Source organism: Acomys minous (assembly GCF_964271855.1).
Source record: "Acomys minous genome assembly, chromosome: 10".
Classification (NCBI taxonomy): Eukaryota; Metazoa; Chordata; class Mammalia; order Rodentia; family Muridae; genus Acomys; species Acomys minous.
In genome coordinates this window covers 47,887,821-47,909,931 of record NC_140491.1, presented here as the reverse complement: position 1 = coordinate 47,909,931, position 22,111 = coordinate 47,887,821, and the positions used below count along the sequence as shown (strand labels likewise).

At 42.6% G+C, this 22,111-nt stretch overlaps 1 protein-coding gene and 1 long non-coding RNA gene across 3 annotated transcripts in view; one reads left to right on the top strand and one right to left on the bottom strand.

Annotated features, from left to right (window-relative positions):
• ZNRF3 (zinc and ring finger 3) overlaps window positions 1-22,111 on the bottom strand; it is a gene marked incomplete at its 5' end in the record, with an annotated part of 153,709 nt that overhangs the window by 94,139 nt on the left and 37,459 nt on the right. Inside the window, one exon of one of the 2 annotated variants that reach the window (XM_084798693.1) lies at window positions 9,414-11,368. The exons of the other annotated variant lie outside the window; for it this stretch is intronic. Of the gene's footprint in view, window positions 1-9,413; window positions 11,369-22,111 lie in introns of those variants that run through there. 2 annotated transcript variants of the gene reach the window in all.
• Window positions 18,652-21,481, top strand: LOC311607960. Its single transcript, XR_014782798.1, has 2 exons — window positions 18,652-20,700; window positions 20,835-21,481. It is a non-coding gene; the product is annotated as an uncharacterized lncRNA (long non-coding RNA).

The window sequence follows — 22,111 nt, the reverse complement described above, 5'->3', positions numbered from 1 at the left end:
CCCATATACATAAAAAGTAAAATCATAATTTTATTTTTTAAGATTTATTTATTTATTATTATGTATATAATGTTCTGCCTGCATGTACACCTGCAGGCCAGAAGAGGGCATCAGATCACATTATAGATGGTTGTTAGCCACCATGTGGTTGCTAGAAATTGAACTCAGGACCTCTGGAAGGGCAGAGAGTGTCCTTAACCTCTGAGCCATCTCTCCAGCCCAAAATCATGATTTTTAAAAAGGAGATAAATTATAGTTAGTGAGGACATGGAGAAATTATAAGCCCACATCTTGTTGACAAATGGTATAGCCATATCAAAAAGGTATGCCAACTGCTCAAAATGTGAAATAAGATGGCTATATGAAGCAGCAATTCCTCTCCTAACCTTGCAACTAAGAATAAGGAATGTCCATGGTATAATAATAATCATCAATAATTTGTTGATAACAAGCAACTAGTAAAAATCTTTTACTGATACCTATGAATTCTCATGTGTTTGTTTACAGGAATTCAAGTACAAGTACTCAAAATAAGAACTCATACATATGGGCAGAACTGACTGGATTCAGTGAGTTAGCATGGGGGCTGTCCAGGAGGAGTTGGAGGGGGTAGATATGATCTAAACACATTTTATTCATATATGAAGATTTTTTTTTAAACTCTCAAAAAGAATCAACTCTAACCTTGTTCATCTTTCAAAAATGGCTGGAGTGAATGCCTGGCTGGAGAGGTAAGAGGATTTTCTGCCCCAGCATGAGCACCAAGTTCAGATTTCTAGTACCTGCATAATAAGCTGGTACGGCTACAAGCATGAGCAACCCCAGTACTAGGGAAGCCAGCTGGGGCTTATTGGCCAGCCAACCTAAAAAAATGAGGAGCCCCGGGCTCAGGAAGGGACCCCTTTCAAAGAAGATATGGTAGAGCAATTGAGGAAGACAAGCAACATTGTCCTCTCACTTCCACATGCACATGCCCATGCATACTCCCATAAACTACATAGATCACATGAATACAAAATGGCAGACCCAACAGAAGCACTGTATTGTGGTTTTATTCATAACCCAGTACTCTAGATCCAACTCTCAATTTCCAAATGTCTGCTGATATTCAAGCTTTTCAGGCTTTATAGATTTTTCAAATAGTTGGTGGCAATGGGGACCAAAAAACCAAAGGCTGAGCTTAGGGTTTCACAGCTGTGTCATCTCCCAATTCAACCAACCTCATAACCAAGTGTGTCTCAACGCATAGTGCAGACCTTAGTCTTCCGCAGCTACCACCACCAATGAAATCCCTGACTTCCCTTCTCACCCCACTCATGCCTCTAAATCCAAATCCAGGGTCCAGAATTATTTCCACAGACAAGCTGACTAGCTCCAAGTCCACCGCCATTCCCACCCACCGTCAGAGAAGCCTGGACTTTGTCATAGCACCTGGCTCAAACACTAATTCCCCATAAACTAGTAAGTTATTTTGAAGTCAGGCATCGCTGCATGATCACTGGAAGGTGCGGCAGAACACTGCTAAGGGATAGATTAAAATGCAACTTAAAGCCACGAAACATTTTTCACACAAAGAATGGCAGTGGCTTTAACTTGTAAAAAGCAAACTCAGGGCTGTAGCTGGTAGTTCAGTTAGCAGGCTGCTTGCCTACCATGCACTGGATCCAATTCTCTGCACTGTACACAACCAGGCACAGTGATGACATGTCTATATATCTGCAAGCCCAGCGCTTGGGAGGTGGAAGCAGGAAGGCAGAAATTTAAGGTCATATTGCGCAAAGAATTCAAAGCCAGCCTGTTTTTTTGTTTTGTTTTTTAAAAGTAAATCTAGGTTATTTAGCAATTCCCAAGAAGAAAAAGAACAGAGGTATTTATTTGCATGATTCACCTATTAAGTAAGCATTTAACTTCAAATTTAAAAATTCTCAAAATGCTTGGCGGGAGATGGAGAATCAATTTTAAAAACCTCTCAGCTTGTAAAAGTCACATCTAAAAAAAACAACAACAAAGATCATACATATAAGATAAAATGAAAGCATTAACACTCCTATTAGAAAGGAACAGCCAGTGTATAAAACCATGATAATCTTTCCCCATGCACCACATGAGCTTTTTTCTCTTTCTTCTTCTCCTCCTCCTCCTCCTCCTTCTTCTTTAAAGTTAAACAAAATTAAGACTTTTTCTTTTCCTAGGATAAATTCCCAGAAGAAAACATGTTGGTCCAGAAATGTATTTGAGTCTCTTAAGATATGTTCAAGCATCCTTTCTACCAGCAGTGTATAAATTACAAGAGCCTGTTTTCTTCTACCTTCTAATAAAACCGAGTAATTTTCTTATAGTCTTTATTATTTGCATAGATGGTTTTTTTTTAAGGCTTCTCCTGGGAGGAAGGGAGAATGACAAAAACAAAACATAATCCTGGGTTCTTTTGGAATCCTTGCTGCTTCAAAATCCTAATCCTCACCTTGTCCAGGCAAGAGCGTTGAGCTGAATCCAAATGCAAATCTTACACATATCCTCGGCACATCATAAGAACAGGCAGGAAAGGACTATGGGATTCCCAAGTTTTAAATAAACAACAATGATGATGCTTGGGGGGAGGGGCTGGGGGTACAGAGATGCTACAATGTATAAAGATGTAGGTAATTTAGCAATTCCCAGACCTCAGATTACAGCAGAAAGCAAGTTTACAGGCAGCTTGCAGACCTTAGAAAGAATAAAAGGAAACAAGTGGTATTCCCTTTCCTCTTATGTATGTTAATCACACTATTAGAAAGATGAGAAGTCAATTAAGTAGTTTTAATAACCACTGCAGCATCTGTTTCCAAAGTAACTAGGACCAGCCTGCAAACGTAAAGCTTATGAATGCATGGGAGGACAGGGGACATTCAGGGGAGGCTTTCTCTCCCTTCTCCCTCTCCCCAAAACTTTGAATTTTAGACAGAGAAAATGCATTCTGAGGGACACTGGGAGCCCTAGAATAAATGCACTAACAGCAGGCTCCTGCCCCCAGCCTAGCAAACTCTCTTCTATAATCCAACATGAGAGACAACAGGCAAACAGCAAGAGGTCATCGTCAAAGGACTGGTTGCTAAGGGAAGCAAGTATAGAGGCAGCAAGCATGTCCCCATCAAAGCCCAGCAGCTGCAGAAGAACCACAAAGGTGCAGCTCCCTTCAGAGTGGAGCAGGAAAGGGGAGGGACAGAGGAAGAGGAGGAGGAGGGAAACATCAGAACCTCAGCAGCTGCTCTGTGGAACATAAAACCTGGTAGTTTTGTGCTGTTCAACAAGGAGAAAATAGAAAAAGAAACTTAAAAAGCATTTCCCAAACATGCCTTTTCAAGTATACTCAAATCTTTCAGCAAACCTAAGATGGTCAAAGGAAGGTCACAGCTCTGGAAAAAGTAAACACTAATGATAAAAGGAAAGGACACGCTTTGAGGACAAACCAGAACAAGAATGACCATCTCTTAATGAAAATGCTCATAATTTTTAATTTAAAATACCCGGTCCCAATGATGGGTCACAGAAATGTATTTATCTAAGGACATGAATCTGAGAGCAATCCAAATCTGAGTACAAGTTGCTTTCATTTGTCCACAGCCCCTAAGTGAGTACCTCAAATAGTCCCTTTCACATCTGAGATCTCCCAAACCAGATACAGCATTGGCCTTTAGGAACTTAATAGGACTGAATAGGACGTGCAGTAGAGAATCAAATCCCATTCCCTCACGCTGAAGAAAAAAGAGCTTGAGATATAAGAGCTTTACATAGATCACTAAGTTAAAGACAGGCCAAGTCTCCCCAAGTCTGGAAACACAACCTCTTCCAAGGACCAACTGCAACTGTGAGACCTAGGGATCAGAAGGAAAGGGTTTAAGATTGGTCTTTAGCCAGGCAGTGGTGGCACACACCTTTAATCCCAGCACTCAGGTGGATCTCTGCAAGACCAGCCTGATCTGTAGAGTGAGTTCTAGGACAGCTGGAACTACACTGAGAAACTATTTTAAAAAAATAAAATAAAATTTTTAGAAAGTTAATCTTCATTGATAACCTTGTGATAGCTACTAAATGGCTTCTTTGAAAGTGCGGGGTCCCCTTTCTCTTACCACCACAAAAAAACCACCAAACAAACAAACAAAAACCAAAACCAAAACAAAACAAAACAAAAAAACAAAAACCAAAAGGGGGCTGGAGAGATGGCTCAGAGGTTAAAGGACACTCTCTGCTCTTCCAGAGGTCCTGAGTTCAATTTCCAGCAACCACACGGTGGCTCACAACCATCTAAAATGAGATCTGATGCCTTCTGGCCTTCAGTTGTACAGGCAGGCAGAGCATTGTATACATAATAATAAATAAATCTTTAAAAAAAAAACTCACCCAACTGTAGGTTTTTAGGAAAGCATCATGATAGGAGCAAGCCAGGTTACAGACAATTGGGTGCAGTGCGTGCTGTTGCCCCAGCTCCCTGTCTCTGTCATATCCAGAGAGCTGCTGCTGAGCTCAGCTGAGTGTGCTCAGCCCTTCAGAGGGTCAGGTCTCGTCAGAAGCAGTGCCTAAGAGTAACAGACTAGAGTAACATACCAGAGCACAATGCTCCACCTGGGCCATTTATTTCAGTTTAAAAACTTACAAGTTAAAGACTTGTGCCATCTTTTTGTTGTATCAATGAACCTCTCATCATCATATTCCACAGATTTAATGACTTGTTCAGTTGGTGAAGAGTTTTTCTCAGTGATTATCCTCAGTCAAACACAAAAGACTAAACATGCAATTTAAAAAAGAATCTTTCCAGGCATGGTGGCACATGCCTTTAATACCATCAACTATGAGGCAGAAGCAGGCAGACCTCTATGAATTCTAGGCCAGCCACAGCTACAAAGTGAAACTCTGTCTCAAAATAATAATAATAATAATAATAATAATAATAATAATAATAATAACAACAACAACAACAACATCATAATCTTATTTTATCAGTGTAACGAGGTTGAAACAGCCTATATAAAACTTCACTGACAATTAAAAGTTATCTGAAATTGGAATTTTAAAATGAAAAGCAATAAAGAAACACCTATGAATTCATAGCAATATAAAACTGGCATTACTCCAGACTGCTTGATGCCATGCAGCTAATAAACAGGTATTGCTCATACAACATTCAAATGACTTCTGAGTTTCTTCTCTAATTGTAGCCACCACTGCCTGCTCACCACCCCACGCTAACCTTTTCTACAGTGACAAGACTGCTAAGAAGCCCACTCCACTGTTGCTTTAATGTCAGAGAACAGAAAACAGAGGAGAGATGTAGTGTTTATTACCACGAAGACAGACCTCCTAAGGGCCTTTCACTTATGTGGCCAAACACTGGAGAACTGAAGACAGAAGCGGGGGTGAGTCAAATGCCTGAAAAGGAGCAACTGTCTATAAAATGAACAATCTCAGTGGAATGAATCCCATTATGGCTTGGTTATTTTTATTTAAATTTTTGGCTAAAACCATCAAAGGCTTCTGCAATGGTAACTTATAGAATAAATCCCTGCTGTAACAGCGCATAACCAGAGATTTATTGTAAAAGACCCAGCCAAACCCCCATCCAAAGAATGAGGTGCCTGCTCCTGTCCTGGAAGCCTCTGAAGTCCTAAGAGGAAGACCTCGGTGGCCCTGGGTCAGGTGCCAACAGCCTCTGAATGACCAGATTAAGTCTGAATAGAAGAAGACTCTGTGATTAAGTTTTCTAAAGAGTTGGCTCTCTCAAGGGAGAGCAACTGCCAAGAAAGAAAAGAAGGAAAAAAATAAGAAAGAAAACAAAACCAACCCTAGTGTGGCGCTCTCTGACTGCCTTCCCAGAGAATCCTGCCCCTCAAATCTAGGAGAGTCGGTTTTCACAAGCTCTACAGATTCATCTGACTTCCAAAAGGAGGAGGAGGACAACACAACACGGTCACACTTCTTCAATAGGTGAGATTGACAAGGAACCTGCTTTGAACACCAAGCCTCCCAGGACAAACTTAAAAACTTTCCAAAGCTATTTGGAAATGGTCTCTTAATTCTTCTACCTCATCTTCAGCAAAAATTTCTTTATAGCAGTCTCCCAGCATAACTGACCCAGCATCCCTGTGGGAAAGCACTCTGCTCCAAACATGAGCAGGAACGGAAAAGAGCAAGACGTATATATCTAACCTGTGGCAGGCTAGTAAGAGATTGCCCTGGTTACCAGAGGACCAAGCCTGCTGAGGTTTTGTTCTGCTTCTCTAAGTAGTGGGAGAAATACCAACATAAATCTTCCTTCACAGAGAAAAAGTTGAGGATTAAGTCAGATCATAATAAAGATTGCTCATATATCAAGTATAATTCATTTAAAAAATCTTGTTCAAGGGCTGGGCATGGTGGTAATCCCAGCACTCGGGAAGCAGAGGCTGGTGGATCACTGTGAATTTGAGGCCAGCCTGGTCTACAAAGTGAGTCCAAGACAGCCAAGGCTACACAGGGAAACCCTACACAGGGGACACAGGATTGAAAGGGACAGATTCTGAGCTCCAAGAAACTGTAGCTGCACAGAGGAGAATCAATGTAAACACAACACAATAAATATGGGGTTGGAGGGTATGCATCCATTGAGAAGATGCTTTAAGGACCGAAGATAGAAACAGAAGGCCTCAGGTTGGCTTCTGAATTTAGTTTCAAGGATTAAAAGGTAAATTCTTCACTTAGTAATCAATGTAGCAGAGTGATTTTAAATATGGGGCAAAATACTAGCGAGTTCTAAATTCATATTTATTTAGCATTTTCAGAGATTTATTTTGTTCTTAATTATATGTATTTGTATGTGCCTGTGTGGGGACATGCCCATGTGAGTGAGGTACCTATGAGTACAGGTATACAAGAGGCACTAGATCCTGCTGAAGCTGGAGCTACAGGTGACTGAAAGCCACCTAAGCGTCAAGAGCAATACATATTCTTAACTGCTGAGCCATCTCTCCAGACCAAATTTATTTAACCACTGCAACTACTATATACTGAAACATGGCAGCAAACATCTGTAATCCCAGCACTAGGAAGGTCGAGGCAAGAGAATTAGAGTTTGAGGCTGGCCTGAGCTGCAATACACACACACAACCCACAATACCCACAGGATATACCTTTTCAAATACTCATAACAAAATGTTGTAAAGATCACTGTATGAAATTCTCAAAGAATTGAAATAGCTTAAAATTTTCTCATAAAGGTTAACTACCTTGTCTGGAGAATTCAGTTAAAAGATAGGTTAAATTCATGGTTGGTTGGAGAAATGGCTCAGTCAAGTGCTTGTCTGCCATGGTCTCCAGAAACCACATAAAAAGCCCCAAGTGATGGCACACACTTTTATTTAATTTCAGCACTAGAGAGGCAGAGATGGTCGGATCACAGGGGCTCTCTGACAGCGAGCTTAGCCTACCTGGCACATTCCAGGCCAACAAGAGACCCTGTATCGAATTTAAAGAAAACAATGAACCCAGTGTGGTGGCACTAGCCTTTCAGAACTTACGAGGCAGAGGTGGGTGAGTTCAAGGCCAGCCAGGTCTACATAGAGTTCCAGGACAACAAAGACAGCTAAAGAGGGAGCTGGAAAGAAAGGGGGGTGGGGGGGGGGGGGGAAGAGACGGTAGGAAGCAGCCCAAAAGGTGGTTATATCCCCAGAGGATGATGAGTCACAAGTATCAGTACCTTGCCACAATACAAGACTCTAAAAGTATATCCAACATTGGTTTGAAACACTCCAAAGGATGTGTCTGACAACTCTGCTGTAGGACAAACATATCTGGCATCATCATTAACCTGTCCAACACCAGCTCCTTCACATTTTAATACATTGTTTTGTTTCCTTTGGCACAAGGATGAATGATATCTCAGGTTGTCCTCTGGCTTCCACAAGCACCCGGATACATATGAACAAGCACACATTAACACATATTATTTCAATGTGGGTTTCATTGCCAAGTGGCTGGGTGTTGGCTTTACAACAGCACGAAAGCCATATGCATTCAGTATAAATCCTCAAATTTAGAATCTGGATGTTTCCTAGGCTACTCAGTACAATACTCTCCCCTCTACTGTGTGCTGTGTTGTTAAGTGAGATGCTCTGTGTGTGTTCTGTGCAGTTTCATCTTATATTTCCAATTTACCATGGTTTATCTGTGAGCATGTGGACCTCATCTGCACCACTGCATCTGCACATGTGCATACTTTATCCTTCAAAGGATGCTGAAGGCATAAAATGTCCGTTTTGCAACTTCTTACAACTCAGTCTCTTACATAATACTTTTCTCTCCTTTCAGTGCTGAGAACAGACCCTGGGCTTACACATTCTAACCAAGTACTCTACGACTCAGTTGTATCTCCAGCCCCATAAAGTAACTTAGATACATTATTATTTTTCTATGTGTTTCATGGCTGAAGTAGACTGGAGTTCAAGGATACCTTCCCCTTCCTATAACAGTATAAGGTATGGCATAGGAGGCCAGGTGGTGGTGGTGGTGGTGGTGCACCCTTTAATCCCAGCACTCGGGAGGCAGAATCAGGCAGATATCTAAGTTCGAGGCCAGCCTGGTCTACTAAGCGAGTTCCAAGACAACCAAGGCTACACAGAGAAACCCTGTCTTGAAAAACAAAACAGAAAAGAGAGAGAAGAAAAAAGAAAGAAAAAGAAAGATAGATAGATAGATAGATCAGGCTATGGTTTGCTGGGCAGTGGCGACACACTCCTTTAATCCCAGCACTTGGTGGCAGAGGCAGGCGGATCACTATGAGTTTGAGGCCAGCCTGGTCTACAGATTGAGTTCCAGGACAGCTAAGGCTATACAGAGAAACACTGTCTCAAAAAAAAAACAAAGAAAAAGAAAAAAAAAGAAAAGAAAAACTCAAAAAAGTGCACTGTTCAATAAACAGTGGAGCAAACCCATAGACACTGATGCAAAAGAAAAGTTATATATTTTTTAAAAAGTACATCTGTCTCTAGATTCTTTATAATACTAATGCAAATACTCTGTAATAGCTGCTACTGTACAGCTTAAGAACTAATAAGAATCTGACCTGCACCAGGCGTGGTGGCCCACACCTTTACTCCTAGCACTCATGAGACAGAGGCAGGCGGATCTCTGTGAGTTAGAGGCCAAACTAGTCTATATAGAGAGTTCCAGGGCAGCCAAGGCTCTACAGAGAAACCCTGTCTCACAAAGGGAAAAAAAGAGACATCCCAAAATAAGATGGATCTGTATATTAACAACAGAAACAGGGCACAGGTTACCTGTTCTGTCTCAGTTTCTTATACCTCTAAAATCAATCCAAAATAAAGTAATTGTTAGGTAAAAAAGCAATGCTGTGTGTAGCGCAGACCACTGCTTTTAAAGTATGCCTGTATTAGAATGTATACCTTAAGATGTTAACAACTGCTTCCTCTGAATATTAAAATTAAAGATGATGTTCATTTCCTTGTATCTTCCACATCTCAGGTTTCACAGGGAGAATGCCAAGTCAGCAGCAGCATCAGCAGCATCTGGGAACTTGTTAGAAATGCAAATTCTCAGGCCCCACCCCAGAGCTACTGAATCAGTCTCCCAAGAGGTGGGGCCAGGTGATTCCGATGTACATGAAAGGCAGAGAATGCTGTCCTAGATCACAGAAACTGGTTTTGTAACAAGTGCCACTTTCACAGTCAAAACAATAGAACAATGCAGCTAGAAAAAGGGGTCAGTGTGTTGATGGATGAAAAGCATTTAAGAGTCACCACATGTCCAAACATGGCACACACCATAGGACTCAGGCACAGCAATTCTCAAGCTCACAGTGACTTACTCTGCTCTGTCTCCCATCCCCAAGACAGCTTAATGGAAACCTGTGGAATGCCTACATCAACATGGCTCAGGAAATTTTGGCATGTGGTTTTTTTTGGTTTTGTTTTGTTTTCCTTTTTTGAAAAAAAAAAAAAACTTAGTTGTGCAAAAGAAGTCCATTCATATTTTGATCTTCATCTTCAAATGAATGCCTTCTAGTCTCAGTTTTGAAGTAACAGTACTCCTAAACTTGTAGGTGTACAGCTGGGGTGAGCAAGGTGTCATGTCAGGCAGTGTGCCCTGCTTTGGAGATACCCTCTTGTGACCTTCTTCAATCCTGTTCTGGGGCTGGAATATTTACAGCCCCCCAGGAGCAATCTCAGACTACTGACTACTGCCTAGGCTAGAAAGCGTTATTTTTTCCCCTCGGCTCAACTTTGAGAAGATTTTCTATACTTTTCCAAGTACCAAAAGAATGTTTTGTCCATTAATGAAACTATGTACATGCTACGGAAAAGAAAGAAATCCAATTTCTAGAAATCTCTACCGTATATAACCCATTAGTTTATTCCCACATATGACTGGCTGGGGTGGGAAAGGAGAAGGAGTGAACTAGTCCGAGTAACCCACCTGTGACAATACCTACTGTAGGTACTTTCCTAGGCCGGAGCAACAGGAGCCAATTCCAGATGCAGAGGGAGTCAGGTGCTCTACCATGCAGGGCTGTTGGTGTACTCCTAAGCAAGGGTGGGCACATTGAAATGGGAAGAAACTATACTGGTGTAGCATGTTGGGTGCGTAAAGTAGTCACAAGCAACACAGATGAGATCGCACAAGCGGGAAAGACTAGACATGGGGCAGTTTCCTAGTCTGGGTGGTGACTGAATGAGATCAGGCCTTTCAGCCACAGAGTAAGAATAATAAACACAGACTACTCTCTGAAATCAGGACCTATGGATAAAAGACCTTCTTGTGAGTCTGGGAGCACTAATGAACAGAAACACCTAATACTTGAAGGTGAATGAAAGGGAAGATCCTTGGGAATAACTGACTGACACAGGAAGTCTGTGTCCATAAGAACAGAGACTAGCTTCCTAAATTACATCAGCTGTGGATCCAAATAGTACTCCGAGCTCCCCTTCTACTGAAAATGACCAGAAAAGATGGCTGGTGGGACTCCAGCTTAGGTTCCCCACTAATGGCAAATGACAACAAATACAGACAGTGCTCCTTGAGGAAAACAGCCACTCCCTTCTCCTTCCCTTGGGTTGGTTGGCAGTTGGGGATTCATGTGAGGAGCTTCTGCGCAGATGCAAAGAGACACCACATTGCTGGTGACAAAGACTGTATTAAATTTAGAAATAGGTTAGGCGTGGTGGCGCACGCCTTTAATCCCAGCACTCGGGAGGCAGAGGCAGGTGGATCGCTGTGAGTTCGAGGCCAGCCTGGGCTACAAAGTGAGTCCAAGACAGCCAAGCTATACAGAGAAACCCTGTCTCGAAAAACCAAACCAAACCAAACCAAACAAAACGAAACGAAAATTCAGAAACAGGTCTCCCGGTTCAACAGCGAAAGAACTATGGGAAATCATTTTATATAGTTATGAAAGGTTAAAACCCAACAAATCAAGCCAGGAGGTGGTGGCACACACCTTTAATCCCAGCACTCCAGTGGCAGAGGCAGGTGGATCTGTGAGTTTGAAGCCAGCCTGGTCTACAGAGGAAGTTCCAGGACAGCCAGGAATAGAGAAACCTCTAAAAAACAAAAACAAAAATCCTGAAGGACATGGAAAGAGGTGGCACGCAGACCTCAGAGAGCTGGTCAGATCTGTGTTGGTGGTAGCAGTTTGGATATTTCATCCGCACAGCACTCAACAGCAGATAGCCAGTTCCCAGATGTACAAAGCTAGAATGCAGCTGGGACCCAGGGGGTGAAGGCCAGTCAGGATACTTCAGTTAAAGACCCTAGAATAAGAAATGAAAAGGTAAAACTGACGGAGAGCAGGACTTCAAACCTGTGAACAGGGCTTTATGACCCTACAGAGCTGGAGGGAACCACACGATTAGAATACTCAGAGTGGTACCTCCAGACACAGGCAGGTTTGAGGGGATTAATCAATATAAAAATTCTCTACCAGAAGAGTCCTATTAGAAAAATGATGGGGAAAATCAGGGACAATATCTGAAGCTTCTGGAAGAAAAGAAACTGGGGGCATAAAATAAACGCTGCTCAAGCTGCTCATGGTGGCACACTCTTAATCCAAGCACTCAGGAGGCAGAGGCAGGTAGATCTCTCTGAGGTGGCAGCCACAAGGGTCTACTTGGAGAGTCCCAGGCCAGCCAGGGCTACAGAGTGAAACCCTGTCTCAAAAAACCATGGAAATGCCCCTCCCCAACAAGTGCTTGAGCATGTCCTGCCTGGTAGCCTGAACTGTAAGCTAAGCTAAGGCTTTGTTATAGTGCATTATAAAGCACCCTGTATTCAGGGAGGTCCAGGCCAATCCTGTTCATGCAAAACCATATTAGTGTAGCTAAATGCATTGAAAAACAAAATCAGATAGCCAGTTGGCTTTAGTGTATCTACTGTCAGAAAAGTTGGATGGAAAGGCTTCTACACATTTTCACTATTTAGAATTTAATGAGCATGTCTTCTGGAATTACAAGAGTAATTCTTTAAAGTGATTTTTTTTTTAAAATTAAGAACAAGCGTACAGGAGGGCTAAACAAAAACTATCCATGAATGGCTTTTCATGCCAAATCTCAATGCACCTCATCAGCTCTTTTTCCAAGGGGTTTTTGAGAGTAAATAAGAGGCAAAGAGAAATGGCCACTCCAAGGCACTCTATATAGAAACAGGCTAAAGTTTTATGGGGCCTATTAGGCTGACAAGCTATTGGGCACCACGGCTCCAAAGCAGCTAGGTAGCAAAGCAGAGGCACTATTCAGGGCCTCCAGGCCTTCCCATCAGTAGTCTAAATGTTACCTCTGTTCTTCTTGGTTAACGCTACAGCCCTTGCCTAGCATATGTACTAAGTTCAATCCCCAGTGTCCTGTTTTTAAAAAGGTTTCTGGGTCATAGTCTTTTGCTAGCAACCAAGTGACCACAAGTGCAATAAAGCAGTTAATTCCTTCCCTAGACTCTGAAATATGCATGACCTAGGCAGCATCAATACCCTAATTCCTTAAGCAGAGAGCACTTGACTGTGTTGAACTTGAATTGCACCCCAGTATCACTGTCACTCTCTCCATCAATCAATTTGAGTTAGCACCCCAAACTGGGGGGGGGGGGGGGGGGGGGGGAGGATGGTACTGTTCTTTATTTCACAATAAAATAATCACTTCCTCTTTTTACCCCAGATCTAGGTAAACAGGGGGCAGGGAGGCCTTTGACAGGAGGTTCAAAATGTTAAAAGAGCAAACTATGCAACCACAAAGCCAATGCTCCTTTGGACATAATCCTTTGTTGTGGCCTAATGTCTAGTCTCATCCTGTCCTAGCATCTCCTCAAGGGAAGAACAAAGCTGACAGCTAGAAAGCGTTCCAAGTCATTGTTGATAACAGACATGGCAGAGGAAACCCTTGGGTTAATATTTAAACATTGCAGAGGTAAAGTTAACTCCTTAACAGTAGTTACAGAGAGCACCAGCTAACTATCTTTGGTTCACCCAGCTGTGAATTCATTCAGGTTCAGGGTGTGCTTTAGAAACAATCTGAATTACACCCAAAACTCAAACTTAATTGATTTATGTTTAAACAACTTTTTTTTCCAGAATGCTTTTTAAATTTTTATTTTAATGTATATGAGTTATCTGTCTTAACACACACCCAGAAGAGGGCATCAGATCCCATTACAGATGGTCATGAGCCACCATGTAGGTGCTGGGAATTGAACTCAGGACCTCTGGAAGAAGAACAGCCAGCACTCCTAACCACTGAGCCATCTCTCCAGCCCCTAAACAATTTTTACACAACTCCTAGCTTTTCTAGATTTCAATAATGTCTAGAAAAATTAAGGAAAAGAAAGGGAAGATTATGGTAAAGTTCAGGTATAATTGAGAAGAATGCCTTTGTTTTTAATTTAGATATTTTAACAAAATATTATTAAAATATAGCCCTGCCAGAGAGAAGTCTGCAGCCTAGACTGTTAGATGGTGTGCTCTGGTATCCACTAACAGGCTTGCCCTCCAAGCTTCATCCTAATGCTCCAACAACCCTTTCCTTTCACATAGTACTACAGAAACGCCTGATGAACAGACACACATCTTGCCGAGCCATCCTATGGCAGCTCTTTAGGCCAGCCAGCCCTGGTTAGACCACAGGATCCCAGTTAGAAACATTTCTCTGTCAAGTCCGCCTCTCATCAGAGCAGAGAAGAAACTTATGTGGCGCAAGATGAGTAGAGCTGGGCATGGTGAGCATCGCCTGGGAAGAGTAAGCCTCAATGAAGGAACTTCCTCCACCAGACTGGGCTGTGGGCGTATCTGTGGGACATTTTCTTGATTCAAGACTGATACAGGGCTGTGAGTTTGAGGCCAGCCTGGTCTACAAAGTGAGTCCAAGACAGCCAAGGCTACACAGAGAAACCTTGTCTCGAAAAAAACAAAACAAAACCAAAACCAAAAACAAACAAGACTGACACAGGGGAGACCCAGACCGTTGTGGGTGGTGCCACCTCTGGGTCCTGAGTTGCATAAGCCAGAGAGAGTGAGCCAGTCATCACCACTCCACCGTGGTTTCTGCCTCGGTTCAGCTCCTGCCCTGCTGCCCCTCAATGACAGGCTCTAACCTGTAAGCTGAATAACCCCTATCCTATACTCCCCAAGTTGATTTTGGTCAGTGTGTTATTGACAAACCAGAAAGCAAAGCAGAGAAAAAATGGTACCAGAAAGTGAGATTTCACTATGATGGACATAACTATGTGGTTTTTATACCTTTTGAACTTTTTTTTTGGGGGGGGGGGCGAGGAAGGGGAGGGGGAAGCAGGGAGTACAGTTGCCTTTGAGTGCTCTGAATTTAATGAACTGTTGTAAGAATTTGGAAGATAATACTAAGAAAAAAACAGATGGAAGTCTAGCATATGAAGTTTCAGAGGGAAGCAAAAACACTAGAGCTATTTGTGTGATATTTGGGATTAAGAATCTAAGAAAGTGAACCCATGCTTCACTGAACTGTTGGTTAGCTGGGGCTAAAGAACCAGCTGTGATTAAAAGACCAGCATCGCTGAGGTGAAATCTTCCTGGAAGTACTTCCTCAGGGTCAACACTCAGGAGCTGTGGCCCAGAGAAGGCCACAGCTGCATTTAAGCTGATCTCGGAATATAGGATTGTGTAAAAGTCTCCTATACATATGGCACTGATTTTGAGGACCTTAAGGGGCCATGGAAAGCAGCTGAGGCTTAGCACCCACTGTGAAGGGTCAGAGGGGGCCAGTGATGAAGGAGTAGCTTCAGTTGTAGGAGAGAACCCAGAACTGAAGGAGTCGTGGAGAGAAGCTGAGGCCAGGAGAGGCCGTTGGTGAAGGTGAAGCCTCAGTTGCAGTGGAGACCCCACATACTGCAGTTGTCAGGACTGTGAAATGACCAAGGACAGCAGCAGGAGTGGAGCTGGCCTGAACCTCTAAGAAAAGCTGAACGTTACTGAAGACAGAACCAGAAATGTGCATGTGCCCAAGCTCTTTGGAGCCCAGAAGCTTGTAGTGAGTCCCAGATGTCAGACACTGAGCTGCAGGATTTGGTTTTGATTAACTATGGTTGTTTTTATGACCTGGTTCTTCCCTTTTAGAGTAAGAAAGATTTTAACTAGTTTTGTCTGTGGTGTGCACCCCCTCCCCCTTATACAAAACTCAGTTAAGAGACTTGGATACTTCAAGGAGGCTTTGAACTTTTAAAAGCGCTTGAATTCTTTTAAAGACTGGGACTTTATGAGTTGTTTTGTTATGTTTTCCTTTTAAAGGGTTTTCAAGACAGAAGGTTTCTCTATATAAGAGCCCTGACAGTCCTAGACTTGTTTTGTAGACCAGGCTGGCCTTGAGCTCAGGACTTTATGTTTTATATTGTGATACGAACATGAACTCTTTGGGATAAGCAAAATAAGTTTGGTTTAATAATGATGTATTTGTGTATGAAGTTGACATGGGATCAATTGTTCTGATTAATTTCTGTCAACTTGACACACACTAGTGTCACCTGAGATAACCTCAATTAAGAAACTGCCTTCATCACAATGATCTGTGCGCATGGCTGTCGGACGTTTTCTTTCATTCTCCCTTCCCTCACTATTGCTGCTGTTGTTGTTCTGAGACAGGGTTTCTATTTTGTAGCCCTATGGGACAAAAGGTGGCGAGAAGCTTGAGGTTTAGCAGCCACCACGAAAGGCCAGAGGGGCCATGAGTAAAGGTGAAGCCTCAGCTGCAGTGGAGAGCTCAGAACTGAAGGGACACTTACTTGACTAATAACTGATGTGAGAGGACCTAGCCCACTTGGGCAGTGCCACCTCTGGGCAGGTGGTCCTAAATTACCTAAGAGCAAACTGAGCAATCTATGAAAAGCAAGCCAGTAAGCAACACTCTGCTGTATCTTATTCAATTCCTGCCTCCAGGATCCTGTTCTGAGTTCCTGTTCTGACTTTCCTCAAAGAACTATAACCTGTAAAGTGAAATAACACTCCACCAACAAGTCACCAAAAACAGTGACACATACCTATAATCCCAGCACTAGGAAGGTAAAGGCAAGAAGATCTGGAATTCAAGACCAACCTCAGGTACATGGCAAGTTCATGAGATCCCATTTCAAACCAAGAAGCCAACCAAAATAAGAGTAATGGCCCAGTGGCAGATTACAAGGATATTCACGAAAGAGCCTAGTGTTATCAGATACTTACTAGACTCTAACATTATTTGAAATTCTGTACCTGCCAATGGGAATTCAGTCATCAGTAAAAATGGACTCCCTACACTCACTCCAAAGGTACTGGGAAACAAGAGTCAGGTCCTTGCATCTGCATCACTGAGCAAAGACAACAGGTAACCAGTTATATTCTTACTCAACAATGTCCAACTTTATTGTTTTTGAAAAACTGAACTTGGAAAAAACCTTTGAGATGTAGTTGTCATTTTACATGTGAGGAAGCCAACACCGGGAAAGGGCTGTCTCCCACTAAGAGAAGTAGAACATCTTCCACAGTCCAAAGCCATACAGCCTCCCTGACTCTATGCCTTCATCCCCAGCATCAACAAGCACTCACTGCTGAGTCGGTGACGGCTGAATGGATTCTTCCATGCTTGAGCAAATCGACAGTGTCATCTAAGCTTTAGCTAGAGGTGCCATAAGCCACACCTTTATTTTTCTACATGCTTGGCCAGTAATCTACACTGCCCTTACTGCAGCCATCAGTTATATACAGTGTATGACACTGAGCCCAGCATGTACCCATCACACCCTTTTTGCCTTCTCTGACGACTGGCCCCTCACTTGTATGTTGCCACTTAACTAAAACTTAATTATTCTTTAATCTCAAGTCTAGCACAGTAGCACTGGATAGCAATTTCTGATTCCAAAATGGCAATGTGCCCAAGTCCATGTTTCCTCAGTACAATATTGGCTTCATGATCTTTCCCACTGCAGAATCCTGAGTACTGCTGGATAACAGCTGGATGAACACATACTATTCCAAGAGTGTAGTGCTATCTCTGAATTCTCAATCCCAACATCAGAACAGCCATGCTAGTTTCACAGTAGAATCTGTGCTGCACCTATACCAGCTTTGGGCCACTAATCCCAGGACCACCACCACCACCTCCTCTACCTAGCTAACTCATATGTAAGTCTTCATTGGGTTACTCAAGAACTTATAAGCAATAAATCCACGTATTTGACAAAAACTAAGAGATTCTAGCTTTTGGGGGGAGCCAAGAGAGAAAACTTAGAAAGAGTAAGATTTGTTCCACTGAAAGTAAGCTCTGATTCTCCAATCATGAAACATTACAGCAAAAGGTCCTTCAAGGTATAAACAGATGTGAAATTTTTATCTAACTGTTCAATGGTGTAAGTTCTTGGTTCTGATTCTGGCTAACTTGCTGGAGAAATAAAATAAATAAATAAAAAGTGTTTCTTTCTAGAAAACCAAAATGGCTCACCAAAGTTATTCCTTCTTTTTCTCTAGGGTGACTAATCTCCACATTATCACTCATTTAGTGTGCACACCAAAGTATGGGTAAAGAAACCATGGTAAGAACTCTGACTGTCTAATGTTCCAGCCAAACTCTTAGTACCTTCATCTCCTGTCCCCCTCATCCTTACCTGGTCTCAGGGCTCAGCACCAAGAAACCAAAAAGCTCCATTCAAGCAAGACTTAAGACAAAGCTGCTGTGATTCCTCAACAGCAGTCATGAAGGTGCACTGTGCAAAGCCTCCTTGGTTTCTACTGCTGGCCTCAAGTTCTCACTAAAAGGCTCATATGCTCTGTGGGTGAAGAGAAAGGACACATCCATTTTCTTAGGCTAAGCAATAGCTGCCCATTAATAACAAAGTTGTCAGCACATTCCATGCTAAAAGGCCAGTATGTGGCCCGCAGGACAACCTGCTCAACAGCAAAAGCCAGCAACCCCCATTGACAGAAGCAACTCAAGACACCAAGGGGCTTGCCCCAACCCATGCAGAAAGCATGAAAACTAGAGCTTGAAGCCAGTCTTCTGATTCCTAAGGAAGCACACTTTTTTAAAAAAATTCATTCATTCATTTTACATCTCAATAGTTATCCCATCCTTTGTATCCTCCCATTCCTCCCTCCCCCTTCTGCTTTTCCCCTACTCCCCTCCCCTATGACTGTGACTGAGGGGGACATCTTCCCCCTGTATATGCTCATAGGGTATCAAGTCTCTTCTTGGTAGCCTGCTATCCTTCCTCTGAGTGCCCCCAGGCCTCCCCACCCAGGGGAGGTGGTCAAATACAGGGCATCAGAGTTCGTGTGAAAGTCAGTCCCCACTCTCCACTCAACTGTGGACAATGTCCTGTCCATTGGCTAGATCTGGGTTGCGGTTCGATGTTTACTGCACATATATTTCATGGCTGGTGCCAGTTAGAGGAGGGCCCTGGGCCCAGATCCGCCTGTCATAATGTTCTTCTTGTAGGTTTCTAGGACCCTCTAGATCCTTCTATTTCCCCATTCTCCTGTGCTTCTCTTGCCTAAAGTCCCAATATGATGTCCTCCCCTCTGTCCCACTTTCCTGATAAGTGAAGACTTTCATGGGACATGCCCCTTGGGCTAGTGTCCAGATATAAGTGAGTATATACCATTTGACTCTTTCTGCTTCTGGGTTAACTCACTCATGATCATTTCTAGTTCAATCCATTTGTCCACAAATTTTGGAAATTCCTTGTTTTTAATAGCTGAGTAGTATTCCATGGTGTAAATGTACCGCAGTCTCTTTATCCATTCTTCTACTGAAGGACACTTAGGCTGTTTCCAGGTTCTGGCTATTATAAATAAGGATGCTATGAACACAGTAGAGCATATGTCCCTGTTGTGTGCTGGAGCTTCTTCTGGGTATAAGGAAGCACACTCTTACAAAGAGCGCTCTGACTTTCCTCTAAGGACCACTTGCCCAAACTAAAAGGCCAACTGCCCACTGCTTGCTGCCTCCAGGCCCTGCACACTCCTAGCCAGGAAACTACATTCCAGTTGCCCCACTAGCTGAGCTGCCTTTCTGTATTTGCTTAGGAAAACTCACCTCCTATAATTAGACACCCAAATTAAATACTACAAAGCAAAGCCTTAAGTTTTATCCCATGAAATCTAAGTCAAATACTTTAGAAAGATTAAGTAATGACATTTAAATTTTTATTTAATTTATTTTCTGTGCACTGGTATTTTGCTTGCCTTGAATTCCTGATCCATCTGCCTCCAAAGTGTTGCGATTACAGGTAGGTGTGCATCAAGTTTGGTTCCAGATCTTTACTTTTTTTTGTTTGTTTGTTTTGTTTTTCGAGACAGGGTTTCTCTGTGTAACAGCCCTGCATGTCCGCTGTCCTGAAACTCACTTTGTAGACCAGACTGGCCTGGAACTCACAGCAATCTGCCTGTCTCTGCCTCCCAAGTGCTGGGATTAAAGACATGCGCCACCACACCCAGCTTCAGACCCTTAATTTTAAACTATCATTTAAAACTATTCTGTGCTTCAACTGAACTGGCCTTTTTCAAATACTCAACCACCTAGGGATCTTAACAGTCTCAGACAACCAAACTGTTCCTAAAATATAAAAAACACGAAACCATCATGAAGAGGTGGCTTCTGAAGCAGACTGAAGGAGCTGATTTCCTTTTTCTCCCTCAACATTCGAATATTAAGTAAAGATCACTGAATTCTAGTCAGCATTCCCCCCCCCTTTTTTAAACATTCCACAATACATCTGATTATCTCATAAATGGTTATAAAAATAATTTTTTAAAGTCTGTCAAAAATCTGCATTTAGTCAGGCAGTGGTGGTGCACACCTTTAATCCCAGCACTCGGAAGGCAGAGGTAGGTGGATCTCTGTGAGTTCAAGGCCAGCCTGCTCTACAAAGTGAGTCCAGGACAGCCAAGGCTACACAGAGAAGCCCTGTCTTGAAAAACCAAAACCAAACAAACAAACAGAAACAAAAAACTGCACTTATAGAGATGGTAGGCATGGTGCTGCACACCTTTACTCCCAACTTGAGAAGCACAAGTAGGCAAATTTATATGCATTTTAGGCCAACCTGGTCTACATAAGAAGTTTCAGGACAGCCAGGGCAGTCTCATTCCCACCACCCCTCCCAAAAAGGAGATGGAAAGGAGACATTAATTGGGTTTGTCATGGTACCATGAACTAGGGAGATTTTCCTTGTAGTTAGTATAGTACCTGTTCATGAGTACAACAGAAATATTTTATAAAAGTTACTGTCCAAGACTGGTGTGGTAGCCCACACGTTTAATCTCAGCACTGAGACAGACAGGCGGATCTCCGTGAGTTCGAGATCCGCTTGGTCTACAAAGCAAGTTCCAGGACAGCCAAGACTACACAGAGAAACCCTGTCTTGGAAAAACAATAACCAAAAGAATTGCTTTCTGAATGATTGATAGTGTATTGGCACATGCTTTTATTAATCCCAGCATAAGGGAAGCAGAAGCAGGCCTGTGACTAGGAATTCTCTCTCAAACAAAAACAAAAATTACTTTGCAGCTGGGTGTGGTGGCACTCACCTTTAATCCCAGCACTCGGGAAGCAGAGGCAGGCAGATCTCTGAGAGTTCAAGGCCAGCCTGGTCTACAAAGTGAGTCCAGGACAGCCAAGACTACACAGAGAAACCCTGTCTCGAAGAACAAAACAACAAAACAAAACAAAAAATTACTTTACTGTTATGAAACATGGCCAAGACTGTTTTTAAAAAAATTTTTCCCCAGAACAACGTCTTACTATGGTGCTGAGGGGGGCCTCTCATCTCATCATCTGAGTCTCCCAAGCTGCTGGAACTACAAGAATGTGCCTCAATGCCCCAGGACATATACTGGACTTTTGTTTTGGGTTTTTTGGTTTTTTTTCTCCTTGGTTGTTTTTTGTCTTTGAGACAGGGTCTTACTTTGTAGCCTAGGCAGGCCTCAAAAGCACAATCCTTCTCCCTCCTTCTCCCAAGTACTAGGACTGTGCTACCAGACCCACTAAAAAAATTTCAGACTTAAAAATTTGAAAAGCTGTGGTGGCACATGCTTTTAATCCCAGCACTCAAGAGACAGAAGCAGGCGGATTTTTGGGAGTTCGACGCCAGCCTGGCCTACAAAGAGAGTTCCAGGACAGTCAGAGAAAGCCTGTCTCGAAAAAAAAAAAACCAAAAAAACAAAAAAAGTTAAATATTTTTAAAAAATTTTTTTAAAAACAAAAACTACTTTTCTCTTATGTAAAACACATGTATGCCTATGTACCAGGTACACTAGTGGTGCCCAAGTTAGCTACAAGGGGGTATCAGATCTCCTGGAACCAGAGTTACAGAAAGCAGTGAGCACCTATTGGTGCTGAGAACTGATCCTGGGTCTGCTGGAAGAGCAGGCAGTTATCTTAACCACTGAGCTATCTCTTTAGACTCTAGAGAAGATAAGATTTAGAAGCACAATGGGGAAAGTGGGAATAGTTCTGTGGTTAAGAGCACTGGCTGCTTTTGCAAAAGATCCTGGTTGGCTTCCCAGCATCCTAAATGATGGCTCACAATCACCCCGAACTCCAGCTCCAGGGAGCAACAGTGACTTCCGAACTTCGTGGGCACTAGGCACACATGTGATGCACACATT